The 10960-nt window shown below is 68.9% G+C and overlaps 36 non-coding genes across 36 annotated transcripts; all 36 read right to left on the bottom strand.

Annotated features, from left to right (window-relative positions):
- Positions 1-113: 113 nt before the first annotated feature.
- On the bottom strand, positions 114-232 carry LOC141478456 (5S ribosomal RNA). Its single transcript, XR_012463946.1, has one exon. It is a non-coding gene; the product is annotated as a 5S ribosomal RNA (ribosomal RNA).
- Positions 233-416: 184 nt separating this feature from the next.
- Positions 417-535, bottom strand: LOC141478455 (5S ribosomal RNA). The gene has a single exon (XR_012463945.1). It is a non-coding gene; the product is annotated as a 5S ribosomal RNA (ribosomal RNA).
- Positions 536-719: 184 nt separating this feature from the next.
- On the bottom strand, positions 720-838 carry LOC141478454 (5S ribosomal RNA). The gene has a single exon (XR_012463944.1). It is a non-coding gene; the product is annotated as a 5S ribosomal RNA (ribosomal RNA).
- Positions 839-1022: 184 nt separating this feature from the next.
- On the bottom strand, positions 1023-1141 carry LOC141478453 (5S ribosomal RNA). The gene has a single exon (XR_012463943.1). It is a non-coding gene; the product is annotated as a 5S ribosomal RNA (ribosomal RNA).
- Positions 1142-1325: 184 nt separating this feature from the next.
- On the bottom strand, positions 1326-1444 carry LOC141478452 (5S ribosomal RNA). Its single transcript, XR_012463942.1, has one exon. It is a non-coding gene; the product is annotated as a 5S ribosomal RNA (ribosomal RNA).
- Positions 1445-1628: 184 nt separating this feature from the next.
- LOC141478451 (5S ribosomal RNA) lies at positions 1629-1747 on the bottom strand. The gene has a single exon (XR_012463941.1). It is a non-coding gene; the product is annotated as a 5S ribosomal RNA (ribosomal RNA).
- Positions 1748-1931: 184 nt separating this feature from the next.
- On the bottom strand, positions 1932-2050 carry LOC141478461 (5S ribosomal RNA). The gene has a single exon (XR_012463950.1). It is a non-coding gene; the product is annotated as a 5S ribosomal RNA (ribosomal RNA).
- A 185-nt stretch (positions 2051-2235) lies between these two features.
- Positions 2236-2354, bottom strand: LOC141478450 (5S ribosomal RNA). The gene has a single exon (XR_012463940.1). It is a non-coding gene; the product is annotated as a 5S ribosomal RNA (ribosomal RNA).
- Positions 2355-2538: 184 nt separating this feature from the next.
- On the bottom strand, positions 2539-2657 carry LOC141478449 (5S ribosomal RNA). Its single transcript, XR_012463939.1, has one exon. It is a non-coding gene; the product is annotated as a 5S ribosomal RNA (ribosomal RNA).
- A 184-nt stretch (positions 2658-2841) lies between these two features.
- On the bottom strand, positions 2842-2960 carry LOC141478447 (5S ribosomal RNA). Its single transcript, XR_012463937.1, has one exon. It is a non-coding gene; the product is annotated as a 5S ribosomal RNA (ribosomal RNA).
- Positions 2961-3144: 184 nt separating this feature from the next.
- Positions 3145-3263, bottom strand: LOC141478446 (5S ribosomal RNA). Its single transcript, XR_012463936.1, has one exon. It is a non-coding gene; the product is annotated as a 5S ribosomal RNA (ribosomal RNA).
- Positions 3264-3447: 184 nt separating this feature from the next.
- On the bottom strand, positions 3448-3566 carry LOC141478445 (5S ribosomal RNA). The gene has a single exon (XR_012463935.1). It is a non-coding gene; the product is annotated as a 5S ribosomal RNA (ribosomal RNA).
- Positions 3567-3750: 184 nt separating this feature from the next.
- On the bottom strand, positions 3751-3869 carry LOC141478423 (5S ribosomal RNA). The gene has a single exon (XR_012463916.1). It is a non-coding gene; the product is annotated as a 5S ribosomal RNA (ribosomal RNA).
- A 184-nt stretch (positions 3870-4053) lies between these two features.
- On the bottom strand, positions 4054-4172 carry LOC141478444 (5S ribosomal RNA). Its single transcript, XR_012463934.1, has one exon. It is a non-coding gene; the product is annotated as a 5S ribosomal RNA (ribosomal RNA).
- Positions 4173-4356: 184 nt separating this feature from the next.
- LOC141478443 (5S ribosomal RNA) lies at positions 4357-4475 on the bottom strand. The gene has a single exon (XR_012463933.1). It is a non-coding gene; the product is annotated as a 5S ribosomal RNA (ribosomal RNA).
- A 184-nt stretch (positions 4476-4659) lies between these two features.
- LOC141478442 (5S ribosomal RNA) lies at positions 4660-4778 on the bottom strand. The gene has a single exon (XR_012463932.1). It is a non-coding gene; the product is annotated as a 5S ribosomal RNA (ribosomal RNA).
- Positions 4779-4962: 184 nt separating this feature from the next.
- Positions 4963-5081, bottom strand: LOC141478439 (5S ribosomal RNA). The gene has a single exon (XR_012463931.1). It is a non-coding gene; the product is annotated as a 5S ribosomal RNA (ribosomal RNA).
- Positions 5082-5265: 184 nt separating this feature from the next.
- On the bottom strand, positions 5266-5384 carry LOC141478438 (5S ribosomal RNA). The gene has a single exon (XR_012463930.1). It is a non-coding gene; the product is annotated as a 5S ribosomal RNA (ribosomal RNA).
- A 184-nt stretch (positions 5385-5568) lies between these two features.
- LOC141478437 (5S ribosomal RNA) lies at positions 5569-5687 on the bottom strand. The gene has a single exon (XR_012463929.1). It is a non-coding gene; the product is annotated as a 5S ribosomal RNA (ribosomal RNA).
- A 184-nt stretch (positions 5688-5871) lies between these two features.
- LOC141478436 (5S ribosomal RNA) lies at positions 5872-5990 on the bottom strand. Its single transcript, XR_012463928.1, has one exon. It is a non-coding gene; the product is annotated as a 5S ribosomal RNA (ribosomal RNA).
- A 184-nt stretch (positions 5991-6174) lies between these two features.
- LOC141478434 (5S ribosomal RNA) lies at positions 6175-6293 on the bottom strand. Its single transcript, XR_012463926.1, has one exon. It is a non-coding gene; the product is annotated as a 5S ribosomal RNA (ribosomal RNA).
- A 184-nt stretch (positions 6294-6477) lies between these two features.
- Positions 6478-6596, bottom strand: LOC141478433 (5S ribosomal RNA). The gene has a single exon (XR_012463925.1). It is a non-coding gene; the product is annotated as a 5S ribosomal RNA (ribosomal RNA).
- A 185-nt stretch (positions 6597-6781) lies between these two features.
- LOC141478459 (5S ribosomal RNA) lies at positions 6782-6900 on the bottom strand. Its single transcript, XR_012463948.1, has one exon. It is a non-coding gene; the product is annotated as a 5S ribosomal RNA (ribosomal RNA).
- A 184-nt stretch (positions 6901-7084) lies between these two features.
- Positions 7085-7203, bottom strand: LOC141478432 (5S ribosomal RNA). The gene has a single exon (XR_012463924.1). It is a non-coding gene; the product is annotated as a 5S ribosomal RNA (ribosomal RNA).
- A 184-nt stretch (positions 7204-7387) lies between these two features.
- LOC141478431 (5S ribosomal RNA) lies at positions 7388-7506 on the bottom strand. The gene has a single exon (XR_012463923.1). It is a non-coding gene; the product is annotated as a 5S ribosomal RNA (ribosomal RNA).
- A 184-nt stretch (positions 7507-7690) lies between these two features.
- Positions 7691-7809, bottom strand: LOC141478430 (5S ribosomal RNA). Its single transcript, XR_012463922.1, has one exon. It is a non-coding gene; the product is annotated as a 5S ribosomal RNA (ribosomal RNA).
- Positions 7810-7993: 184 nt separating this feature from the next.
- Positions 7994-8112, bottom strand: LOC141478429 (5S ribosomal RNA). Its single transcript, XR_012463921.1, has one exon. It is a non-coding gene; the product is annotated as a 5S ribosomal RNA (ribosomal RNA).
- Positions 8113-8296: 184 nt separating this feature from the next.
- On the bottom strand, positions 8297-8415 carry LOC141478428 (5S ribosomal RNA). Its single transcript, XR_012463920.1, has one exon. It is a non-coding gene; the product is annotated as a 5S ribosomal RNA (ribosomal RNA).
- A 186-nt stretch (positions 8416-8601) lies between these two features.
- Positions 8602-8720, bottom strand: LOC141478427 (5S ribosomal RNA). The gene has a single exon (XR_012463919.1). It is a non-coding gene; the product is annotated as a 5S ribosomal RNA (ribosomal RNA).
- Positions 8721-8904: 184 nt separating this feature from the next.
- Positions 8905-9023, bottom strand: LOC141478426 (5S ribosomal RNA). Its single transcript, XR_012463918.1, has one exon. It is a non-coding gene; the product is annotated as a 5S ribosomal RNA (ribosomal RNA).
- Positions 9024-9207: 184 nt separating this feature from the next.
- LOC141478425 (5S ribosomal RNA) lies at positions 9208-9326 on the bottom strand. Its single transcript, XR_012463917.1, has one exon. It is a non-coding gene; the product is annotated as a 5S ribosomal RNA (ribosomal RNA).
- A 185-nt stretch (positions 9327-9511) lies between these two features.
- LOC141478458 (5S ribosomal RNA) lies at positions 9512-9630 on the bottom strand. Its single transcript, XR_012463947.1, has one exon. It is a non-coding gene; the product is annotated as a 5S ribosomal RNA (ribosomal RNA).
- A 184-nt stretch (positions 9631-9814) lies between these two features.
- LOC141478462 (5S ribosomal RNA) lies at positions 9815-9933 on the bottom strand. Its single transcript, XR_012463951.1, has one exon. It is a non-coding gene; the product is annotated as a 5S ribosomal RNA (ribosomal RNA).
- A 184-nt stretch (positions 9934-10117) lies between these two features.
- Positions 10118-10236, bottom strand: LOC141478460 (5S ribosomal RNA). Its single transcript, XR_012463949.1, has one exon. It is a non-coding gene; the product is annotated as a 5S ribosomal RNA (ribosomal RNA).
- A 184-nt stretch (positions 10237-10420) lies between these two features.
- Positions 10421-10539, bottom strand: LOC141478448 (5S ribosomal RNA). The gene has a single exon (XR_012463938.1). It is a non-coding gene; the product is annotated as a 5S ribosomal RNA (ribosomal RNA).
- A 184-nt stretch (positions 10540-10723) lies between these two features.
- Positions 10724-10842, bottom strand: LOC141478435 (5S ribosomal RNA). The gene has a single exon (XR_012463927.1). It is a non-coding gene; the product is annotated as a 5S ribosomal RNA (ribosomal RNA).
- Between the last annotated feature and the right edge of the window lie 118 nt (positions 10843-10960).

Raw genomic sequence — 10960 nt, 5'->3', positions numbered from 1 at the left:
CCCCCACCCCCACCCGCCAACAAACACCCCCCCTGCCCCGCACCACCGCCCCCCTCCCAACACACCCACCCCACCAAAACCATGCTCAGCCCTCCACCCCCCCGACGGGCAAAAGCCTACAGCACCCGGTATTCCCAGGCGGTCTCCCATCCAAGTACTAACCGGGCCCGACCCTGCTTAGCTTCCGAGATCGGACGAGATCGGGCGTTCTCAGGGTGGTATGGCCGTAGGCGCCCCTTTGCCCCACAGCAGCCCTCTCCTGCCCCCGACACCCCCCTCCCGCACCCCGACACGGCCCCACAGCCCCCACCCCCACCCGCCAACAAACACCCCCCCTGCCCCGCACCACCGCCCCCCTCCCAACACACCCACCCCACCAAAACCATGCTCAGCCCTCCACCCCCCCGACGGGCAAAAGCCTACAGCACCCGGTATTCCCAGGCGGTCTCCCATCCAAGTACTAACCGGGCCCGACCCTGCTTAGCTTCCGAGATCGGACGAGATCGGGCGTTCTCAGGGTGGTATGGCCGTAGGCGCCCCTTTGCCCCACAGCAGCCCTCTCCTGCCCCCGACACCCCCCTCCCGCACCCCGACACGGCCCCACAGCCCCCACCCCCACCCGCCAACAAACACCCCCCCTGCCCCGCACCACCGCCCCCCTCCCAACACACCCACCCCACCAAAACCATGCTCAGCCCTCCACCCCCCCGACGGGCAAAAGCCTACAGCACCCGGTATTCCCAGGCGGTCTCCCATCCAAGTACTAACCGGGCCCGACCCTGCTTAGCTTCCGAGATCGGACGAGATCGGGCGTTCTCAGGGTGGTATGGCCGTAGGCACCCCTTTGCCCCACAGCAGCCCTCTCCTGCCCCCGACACCCCCCTCCCGCACCCCGACACGGCCCCACAGCCCCCACCCCCACCCGCCAACAAACACCCCCCCTGCCCCGCACCACCGCCCCCCTCCCAACACACCCACCCCACCAAAACCATGCTCAGCCCTCCACCCCCCCGACGGGCAAAAGCCTACAGCACCCGGTATTCCCAGGCGGTCTCCCATCCAAGTACTAACCGGGCCCGACCCTGCTTAGCTTCCGAGATCGGACGAGATCGGGCGTTCTCAGGGTGGTATGGCCGTAGGCACCCCTTTGCCCCACAGCAGCCCTCTCCTGCCCCCGACACCCCCCTCCCGCACCCCGACACGGCCCCACAGCCCCCACCCCCACCCGCCAACAAACACCCCCCCTGCCCCGCACCACCGCCCCCCTCCCAACACACCCACCCCACCAAAACCATGCTCAGCCCTCCACCCCCCCGACGGGCAAAAGCCTACAGCACCCGGTATTCCCAGGCGGTCTCCCATCCAAGTACTAACCGGGCCCGACCCTGCTTAGCTTCCGAGATCGGACGAGATCGGGCGTTCTCAGGGTGGTATGGCCGTAGGCGCCCCTTTGCCCCACAGCAGCCCTCTCCTGCCCCCGACACCCCCCTCCCGCACCCCGACACGGCCCCACAGCCCCCACCCCCACCCGCCAACAAACACCCCCCCTGCCCCGCACCACCGCCCCCCTCCCAACACACCCACCCCACCAAAACCATGCTCAGCCCTCCACCCCCCCGACGGGCAAAAGCCTACAGCACCCGGTATTCCCAGGCGGTCTCCCATCCAAGTACTAACCGGGCCCGACCCTGCTTAGCTTCCGAGATCGGACGAGATCGGGCGTTCTCAGGGTGGTATGGCCGTAGGCGCCCCTTTGCCCCACAGCAGCCCTCTCCTGCCCCCGACACCCCCCTCCCGCACCCCGACACGGCCCCACAGCCCCCACCCCCACCCGCCAACAAACACCCCCCCTGCCCCGCACCACCGCCCCCCTCCCAACACACCCACCCCACCAAAACCATGCTCAGCCCTCCACCCCCCCGACGGGCAAAAGCCTACAGCACCCGGTATTCCCGGGCGGTCTCCCATCCAAGTACTAACCGGGCCCGACCCTGCTTAGCTTCCGAGATCGGACGAGATCGGGCGTTCTCAGGGTGGTATGGCCGTAGGCGCCCCTTTGCCCCACAGCAGCCCTCTCCTGCCCCCGACACCCCCCTCCCGCACCCCGACACGGCCCCACAGCCCCCACCCCCACCCGCCAACAAACACCCCCCCTTGCCCCGCACCACCGCCCCCCTCCCAACACACCCACCCCACCAAAACCATGCTCAGCCCTCCACCCCCCCGACGGGCAAAAGCCTACAGCACCCGGTATTCCCAGGCGGTCTCCCATCCAAGTACTAACCGGGCCCGACCCTGCTTAGCTTCCGAGATCGGACGAGATCGGGCGTTCTCAGGGTGGTATGGCCGTAGGCACCCCTTTGCCCCACAGCAGCCCTCTCCTGCCCCCGACACCCCCCTCCCGCCCCCCGACACGGCCCCACAGCCCCCACCCCCACCCGCCAACAAACACCCCCCCTGCCCCGCACCACCGCCCCCCTCCCAACACACCCACCCCACCAAAACCATGCTCAGCCCTCCACCCCCCCGACGGGCAAAAGCCTACAGCACCCGGTATTCCCAGGCGGTCTCCCATCCAAGTACTAACCGGGCCCGACCCTGCTTAGCTTCCGAGATCGGACGAGATCGGGCGTTCTCAGGGTGGTATGGCCGTAGGCGCCCCTTTGCCCCACAGCAGCCCTCTCCTGCCCCCGACACCCCCCTCCCGCACCCCGACACGGCCCCACAGCCCCCACCCCCACCCGCCAACAAACACCCCCCCTGCCCCGCACCACCGCCCCCCTCCCAACACACCCACCCCACCAAAACCATGCTCAGCCCTCCACCCCCCCGACGGGCAAAAGCCTACAGCACCCGGTATTCCCAGGCGGTCTCCCATCCAAGTACTAACCGGGCCCGACCCTGCTTAGCTTCCGAGATCGGACGAGATCGGGCGTTCTCAGGGTGGTATGGCCGTAGGCGCCCCTTTGCCCCACAGCAGCCCTCTCCTGCCCCCGACACCCCCCTCCCGCACCCCGACACGGCCCCACAGCCCCCACCCCCACCCGCCAACAAACACCCCCCCTGCCCCGCACCACCGCCCCCCTCCCAACACACCCACCCCACCAAAACCATGCTCAGCCCTCCACCCCCCCGACGGGCAAAAGCCTACAGCACCCGGTATTCCCAGGCGGTCTCCCATCCAAGTACTAACCGGGCCCGACCCTGCTTAGCTTCCGAGATCGGACGAGATCGGGCGTTCTCAGGGTGGTATGGCCGTAGGCGCCCCTTTGCCCCACAGCAGCCCTCTCCTGCCCCCGACACCCCCCTCCCGCACCCCGACACGGCCCCACAGCCCCCACCCCCACCCGCCAACAAACACCCCCCCTGCCCCGCACCACCGCCCCCCTCCCAACACACCCACCCCACCAAAACCATGCTCAGCCCTCCACCCCCCCGACGGGCAAAAGCCTACAGCACCCGGTATTCCCAGGCGGTCTCCCATCCAAGTACTAACCGGGCCCGACCCTGCTTAGCTTCCGAGATCGGACGAGATCGGGCGTTCTCAGGGTGGTATGGCCGTAGGCGCCCCTTTGCCCCACAGCAGCCCTCTCCTGCCCCCGACACCCCCCTCCCGCACCCCGACACGGCCCCACAGCCCCCACCCCCACCCGCCAACAAACACCCCCCCTGCCCCGCACCACCGCCCCCCTCCCAACACACCCACCCCACCAAAACCATGCTCAGCCCTCCACCCCCCCGACGGGCAAAAGCCTACAGCACCTGGTATTCCCAGGCGGTCTCCCATCCAAGTACTAACCGGGCCCGACCCTGCTTAGCTTCCGAGATCGGACGAGATCGGGCGTTCTCAGGGTGGTATGGCCGTAGGCACCCCTTTGCCCCACAGCAGCCCTCTCCTGCCCCCGACACCCCCCTCCCGCACCCCGACACGGCCCCACAGCCCCCACCCCCACCCGCCAACAAACACCCCCCCTGCCCCGCACCACCGCCCCCCTCCCAACACACCCACCCCACCAAAACCATGCTCAGCCCTCCACCCCCCCGACGGGCAAAAGCCTACAGCACCCGGTATTCCCAGGCGGTCTCCCATCCAAGTACTAACCGGGCCCGACCCTGCTTAGCTTCCGAGATCGGACGAGATCGGGCGTTCTCAGGGTGGTATGGCCGTAGGCACCCCTTTGCCCCACAGCAGCCCTCTCCTGCCCCCGACACCCCCCTCCCGCACCCCGACACGGCCCCACAGCCCCCACCCCCACCCGCCAACAAACACCCCCCCTGCCCCGCACCACCGCCCCCCTCCCAACACACCCACCCCACCAAAACCATGCTCAGCCCTCCACCCCCCCGACGGGCAAAAGCCTACAGCACCCGGTATTCCCAGGCGGTCTCCCATCCAAGTACTAACCGGGCCCGACCCTGCTTAGCTTCCGAGATCGGACGAGATCGGGCGTTCTCAGGGTGGTATGGCCGTAGGCGCCCCTTTGCCCCACAGCAGCCCTCTCCTGCCCCCGACACCCCCCTCCCGCACCCCGACACGGCCCCACAGCCCCCACCCCCACCCGCCAACAAACACCCCCCCTGCCCCGCACCACCGCCCCCCTCCCAACACACCCACCCCACCAAAACCATGCTCAGCCCTCCACCCCCCCGACGGGCAAAAGCCTACAGCACCCGGTATTCCCAGGCGGTCTCCCATCCAAGTACTAACCGGGCCCGACCCTGCTTAGCTTCCGAGATCGGACGAGATCGGGCGTTCTCAGGGTGGTATGGCCGTAGGCGCCCCTTTGCCCCACAGCAGCCCTCTCCTGCCCCCGACACCCCCCTCCCGCACCCCGACACGGCCCCACAGCCCCCACCCCCACCCGCCAACAAACACCCCCCCTGCCCCGCACCACCGCCCCCCTCCCAACACACCCACCCCACCAAAACCATGCTCAGCCCTCCACCCCCCCGACGGGCAAAAGCCTACAGCACCCGGTATTCCCAGGCGGTCTCCCATCCAAGTACTAACCGGGCCCGACCCTGCTTAGCTTCCGAGATCGGACGAGATCGGGCGTTCTCAGGGTGGTATGGCCGTAGGCACCCCTTTGCCCCACAGCAGCCCTCTCCTGCCCCCGACACCCCCCTCCCGCACCCCGACACGGCCCCACAGCCCCCACCCCCACCCGCCAACAAACACCCCCCCTGCCCCGCACCACCGCCCCCCTCCCAACACACCCACCCCACCAAAACCATGCTCAGCCCTCCACCCCCCCGACGGGCAAAAGCCTACAGCACCCGGTATTCCCAGGCGGTCTCCCATCCAAGTACTAACCGGGCCCGACCCTGCTTAGCTTCCGAGATCGGACGAGATCGGGCGTTCTCAGGGTGGTATGGCCGTAGGCACCCCTTTGCCCCACAGCAGCCCTCTCCTGCCCCCGACACCCCCCTCCCGCACCCCGACACGGCCCCACAGCCCCCACCCCCACCCGCCAACAAACACCCCCCCTGCCCTGCACCACCGCCCCCCTCCCAACACACCCACCCCACCAAAACCATGCTCAGCCCTCCACCCCCCCGACGGGCAAAAGCCTACAGCACCCGGTATTCCCAGGCGGTCTCCCATCCAAGTACTAACCGGGCCCGACCCTGCTTAGCTTCCGAGATCGGACGAGATCGGGCGTTCTCAGGGTGGTATGGCCGTAGGCGCCCCTTTGCCCCACAGCAGCCCTCTCCTGCCCCCGACACCCCCCTCCCGCACCCCGACACGGCCCCACAGCCCCCACCCCCACCCGCCAACAAACACCCCCCCTGCCCCGCACCACCGCCCCCCTCCCAACACACCCACCCCACCAAAACCATGCTCAGCCCTCCACCCCCCCGACGGGCAAAAGCCTACAGCACCCGGTATTCCCAGGCGGTCTCCCATCCAAGTACTAACCGGGCCCGACCCTGCTTAGCTTCCGAGATCGGACGAGATCGGGCGTTCTCAGGGTGGTATGGCCGTAGGCGCCCCTTTGCCCCACAGCAGCCCTCTCCTGCCCCCGACACCCCCCTCCCGCCCCCCGACACGGCCCCACAGCCCCCACCCCCACCCGCCAACAAACACCCCCCCTGCCCCGCACCACCGCCCCCCTCCCAACACACCCACCCCACCAAAACCATGCTCAGCCCTCCACCCCCCCGACGGGCAAAAGCCTACAGCACCCGGTATTCCCAGGCGGTCTCCCATCCAAGTACTAACCGGGCCCGACCCTGCTTAGCTTCCGAGATCGGACGAGATCGGGCGTTCTCAGGGTGGTATGGCCGTAGGCGCCCCTTTGCCCCACAGCAGCCCTCTCCTGCCCCCGACACCCCCCTCCCGCACCCCGACACGGCCCCACAGCCCCCACCCCCACCCGCCAACAAACACCCCCCCTGCCCCGCACCACCGCCCCCCTCCCAACACACCCACCCCACCAAAACCATGCTCAGCCCTCCACCCCCCCGACGGGCAAAAGCCTACAGCACCCGGTATTCCCAGGCGGTCTCCCATCCAAGTACTAACCGGGCCCGACCCTGCTTAGCTTCCGAGATCGGACGAGATCGGGCGTTCTCAGGGTGGTATGGCCGTAGGCGCCCCTTTGCCCCACAGCAGCCCTCTCCTGCCCCCGACACCCCCCTCCCGCACCCCGACACGGCCCCACAGCCCCCACCCCCACCCGCCAACAAACACCCCCCCTTGCCCCGCACCACCGCCCCCCTCCCAACACACCCACCCCACCAAAACCATGCTCAGCCCTCCACCCCCCCGACGGGCAAAAGCCTACAGCACCCGGTATTCCCGGGCGGTCTCCCATCCAAGTACTAACCGGGCCCGACCCTGCTTAGCTTCCGAGATCGGACGAGATCGGGCGTTCTCAGGGTGGTATGGCCGTAGGCGCCCCTTTGCCCCACAGCAGCCCTCTCCTGCCCCCGACACCCCCCTCCCGCCCCCCGACACGGCCCCACAGCCCCCACCCCCACCCGCCAACAAACACCCCCCCTGCCCCGCACCACCGCCCCCCTCCCAACACACCCACCCCACCAAAACCATGCTCAGCCCTCCACCCCCCCGACGGGCAAAAGCCTACAGCACCCGGTATTCCCAGGCGGTCTCCCATCCAAGTACTAACCGGGCCCGACCCTGCTTAGCTTCCGAGATCGGACGAGATCGGGCGTTCTCAGGGTGGTATGGCCGTAGGCGCCCCTTTGCCCCACAGCAGCCCTCTCCTGCCCCCGACACCCCCCTCCCGCACCCCGACACGGCCCCACAGCCCCCACCCCCACCCGCCAACAAACACCCCCCCTGCCCCGCACCACCGCCCCCCTCCCAACACACCCACCCCACCAAAACCATGCTCAGCCCTCCACCCCCCCGACGGGCAAAAGCCTACAGCACCCGGTATTCCCAGGCGGTCTCCCATCCAAGTACTAACCGGGCCCGACCCTGCTTAGCTTCCGAGATCGGACGAGATCGGGCGTTCTCAGGGTGGTATGGCCGTAGGCACCCCTTTGCCCCACAGCAGCCCTCTCCTGCCCCCGACACCCCCCTCCCGCACCCCGACACGGCCCCACAGCCCCCACCCCCACCCGCCAACAAACACCCCCCCTGCCCCGCACCACCGCCCCCCTCCCAACACACCCACCCCACCAAAACCATGCTCAGCCCTCCACCCCCCCGACGGGCAAAAGCCTACAGCACCCGGTATTCCCAGGCGGTCTCCCATCCAAGTACTAACCGGGCCCGACCCTGCTTAGCTTCCGAGATCGGACGAGATCGGGCGTTCTCAGGGTGGTATGGCCGTAGGCACCCCTTTGCCCCACAGCAGCCCTCTCCTGCCCCCGACACCCCCCTCCCGCACCCCGACACGGCCCCACAGCCCCCACCCCCACCCGCCAACAAACACCCCCCCTGCCCCGCACCACCGCCCCCCTCCCAACACACCCACCCCACCAAAACCATGCTCAGCCCTCCACCCCCCCGACGGGCAAAAGCCTACAGCACCCGGTATTCCCAGGCGGTCTCCCATCCAAGTACTAACCGGGCCCGACCCTGCTTAGCTTCCGAGATCGGACGAGATCGGGCGTTCTCAGGGTGGTATGGCCGTAGGCACCCCTTTGCCCCACAGCAGCCCTCTCCTGCCCCCGACACCCCCCTCCCGCACCCCGACACGGCCCCACAGCCCCCACCCCCACCCGCCAACAAACACCCCCCCTGCCCCGCACCACCGCCCCCCTCCCAACACACCCACCCCACCAAAACCATGCTCAGCCCTCCACCCCCCCGACGGGCAAAAGCCTACAGCACCCGGTATTCCCAGGCGGTCTCCCATCCAAGTACTAACCGGGCCCGACCCTGCTTAGCTTCCGAGATCGGACGAGATCGGGCGTTCTCAGGGTGGTATGGCCGTAGGCGCCCCTTTGCCCCACAGCAGCCCTCTCCTGCCCCCGACACCCCCCTCCCGCACCCCGACACGGCCCCACAGCCCCCACCCCCACCCGCCAACAAACACCCCCCCTCTGCCCCGCACCACCGCCCCCCTCCCAACACACCCACCCCACCAAAACCATGCTCAGCCCTCCACCCCCCCGACGGGCAAAAGCCTACAGCACCCGGTATTCCCAGGCGGTCTCCCATCCAAGTACTAACCGGGCCCGACCCTGCTTAGCTTCCGAGATCGGACGAGATCGGGCGTTCTCAGGGTGGTATGGCCGTAGGCACCCCTTTGCCCCACAGCAGCCCTCTCCTGCCCCCGACACCCCCCTCCCGCACCCCGACACGGCCCCACAGCCCCCACCCCCACCCGCCAACAAACACCCCCCCTGCCCCGCACCACCGCCCCCCTCCCAACACACCCACCCCACCAAAACCATGCTCAGCCCTCCACCCCCCCGACGGGCAAAAGCCTACAGCACCCGGTATTCCCAGGCGGTCTCCCATCCAAGTACTAACCGGGCCCGACCCTGCTTAGCTTCCGAGATCGGACGAGATCGGGCGTTCTCAGGGTGGTATGGCCGTAGGCGCCCCTTTGCCCCACAGCAGCCCTCTCCTGCCCCCGACACCCCCCTCCCGCACCCCGACACGGCCCCACAGCCCCCACCCCCACCCGCCAACAAACACCCCCCCTGCCCCGCACCACCGCCCCCCTCCCAACACACCCACCCCACCAAAACCATGCTCAGCCCTCCACCCCCCCGACGGGCAAAAGCCTACAGCACCCGGTATTCCCAGGCGGTCTCCCATCCAAGTACTAACCGGGCCCGACCCTGCTTAGCTTCCGAGATCGGACGAGATCGGGCGTTCTCAGGGTGGTATGGCCGTAGGCGCCCCTTTGCCCCACAGCAGCCCTCTCCTGCCCCCGACACCCCCCTCCCGCACCCCGACACGGCCCCACAGCCCCCACCCCCACCCGCCAACAAACACCCCCCCTTGCCCCGCACCACCGCCCCCCTCCCAACACACCCACCCCACCAAAACCATGCTCAGCCCTCCACCCCCCCGACGGGCAAAAGCCTACAGCACCCGGTATTCCCGGGCGGTCTCCCATCCAAGTACTAACCGGGCCCGACCCTGCTTAGCTTCCGAGATCGGACGAGATCGGGCGTTCTCAGGGTGGTATGGCCGTAGGCACCCCTTTGCCCCACAGCAGCCCTCTCCTGCCCCCGACACCCCCCTCCCGCCCCCCGACACGGCCCCACAGCCCCCACCCCCACCCGCCAACAAACACCCCCCCTGCCCCGCACCACCGCCCCCCTCCCAACACACCCACCCCACCAAAACCATGCTCAGCCCTCCACCCCCCCGACGGGCAAAAGCCTACAGCACCCGGTATTCCCAGGCGGTCTCCCATCCAAGTACTAACCGGGCCCGACCCTGCTTAGCTTCCGAGATCGGACGAGATCGGGCGTTCTCAGGGTGGTATGGCCGTAGGCGCCCCTTTGCCCCACAGCAGCCCTCTCCTGCCCCCGACACCCCCCTCCCGCACCCCGACACGGCCCCACAGCCCCCACCCCCACCCGCCAACAAACACCCCCCCTGCCCCGCACCACCGCCCCCCTCCCAACACACCCACCCCACCAAAACCATGCTCAGCCCTCCACCCCCCCGACGGGCAAAAGCCTACAGCACCCGGTATTCCCAGGCGGTCTCCCATCCAAGTACTAACCGGGCCCGACCCTGCTTAGCTTCCGAGATCGGACGAGATCGGGCGTTCTCAGGGTGGTATGGCCGTAGGCACCCCTTTGCCCCACAGCAGCCCTCTCCTGCCCCCGACACCCCCCTCCCGCACCCCGACACGGCCCCACAGCCCCCACCCCCACCCGCCAACAAACACCCCCCCTGCCCCGCACCACCGCCCCCCTCCCAACACACCCACCCCACCAAAACCATGCTCAGCCCTCCACCCCCCCGACGGGCAAAAGCCTACAGCACCCGGTATTCCCAGGCGGTCTCCCATCCAAGTACTAACCGGGCCCGACCCTGCTTAGCTTCCGAGATCGGACGAGATCGGGCGTTCTCAGGGTGGTATGGCCGTAGGCACCCCTTTGCCCCACAGCAGCCCTCTCCTGCCCCCGACACCCCCCTCCCGCACCCCGACACGGCCCCACAGCCCCCACCCCCACCCGCCAACAAACACCCCCCCTGCCCCGCACCACCGCCCCCCTCCCAACACACCCACCCCACCAAAACCATGCTCAGCCCTCCACCCCCCCGACGGGCAAAAGCCTACAGCACCCGGTATTCCCAGGCGGTCTCCCATCCAAGTACTAACCGGGCCCGACCCTGCTTAGCTTCCGAGATCGGACGAGATCGGGCGTTCTCAGGGTGGTATGGCCGTAGGCACCCCTTTGCCCCACAGCAGCCCTCTCCTGCCCCCGACACCCCCCTCCCGCACCCCGACACGGCCCCACAGCCCCCACCCCCACCCGCCAACAAACACCCCCCCTGCCCCGCACCACC

This window comes from Numenius arquata, unplaced genomic scaffold (genome assembly GCF_964106895.1).
Source record: "Numenius arquata unplaced genomic scaffold, bNumArq3.hap1.1 HAP1_SCAFFOLD_1758, whole genome shotgun sequence".
In the NCBI taxonomy this organism is placed as follows: domain Eukaryota; kingdom Metazoa; phylum Chordata; class Aves; order Charadriiformes; family Scolopacidae; genus Numenius; species Numenius arquata.
This window is presented reverse-complemented; position numbering and strand designations above follow the sequence as displayed.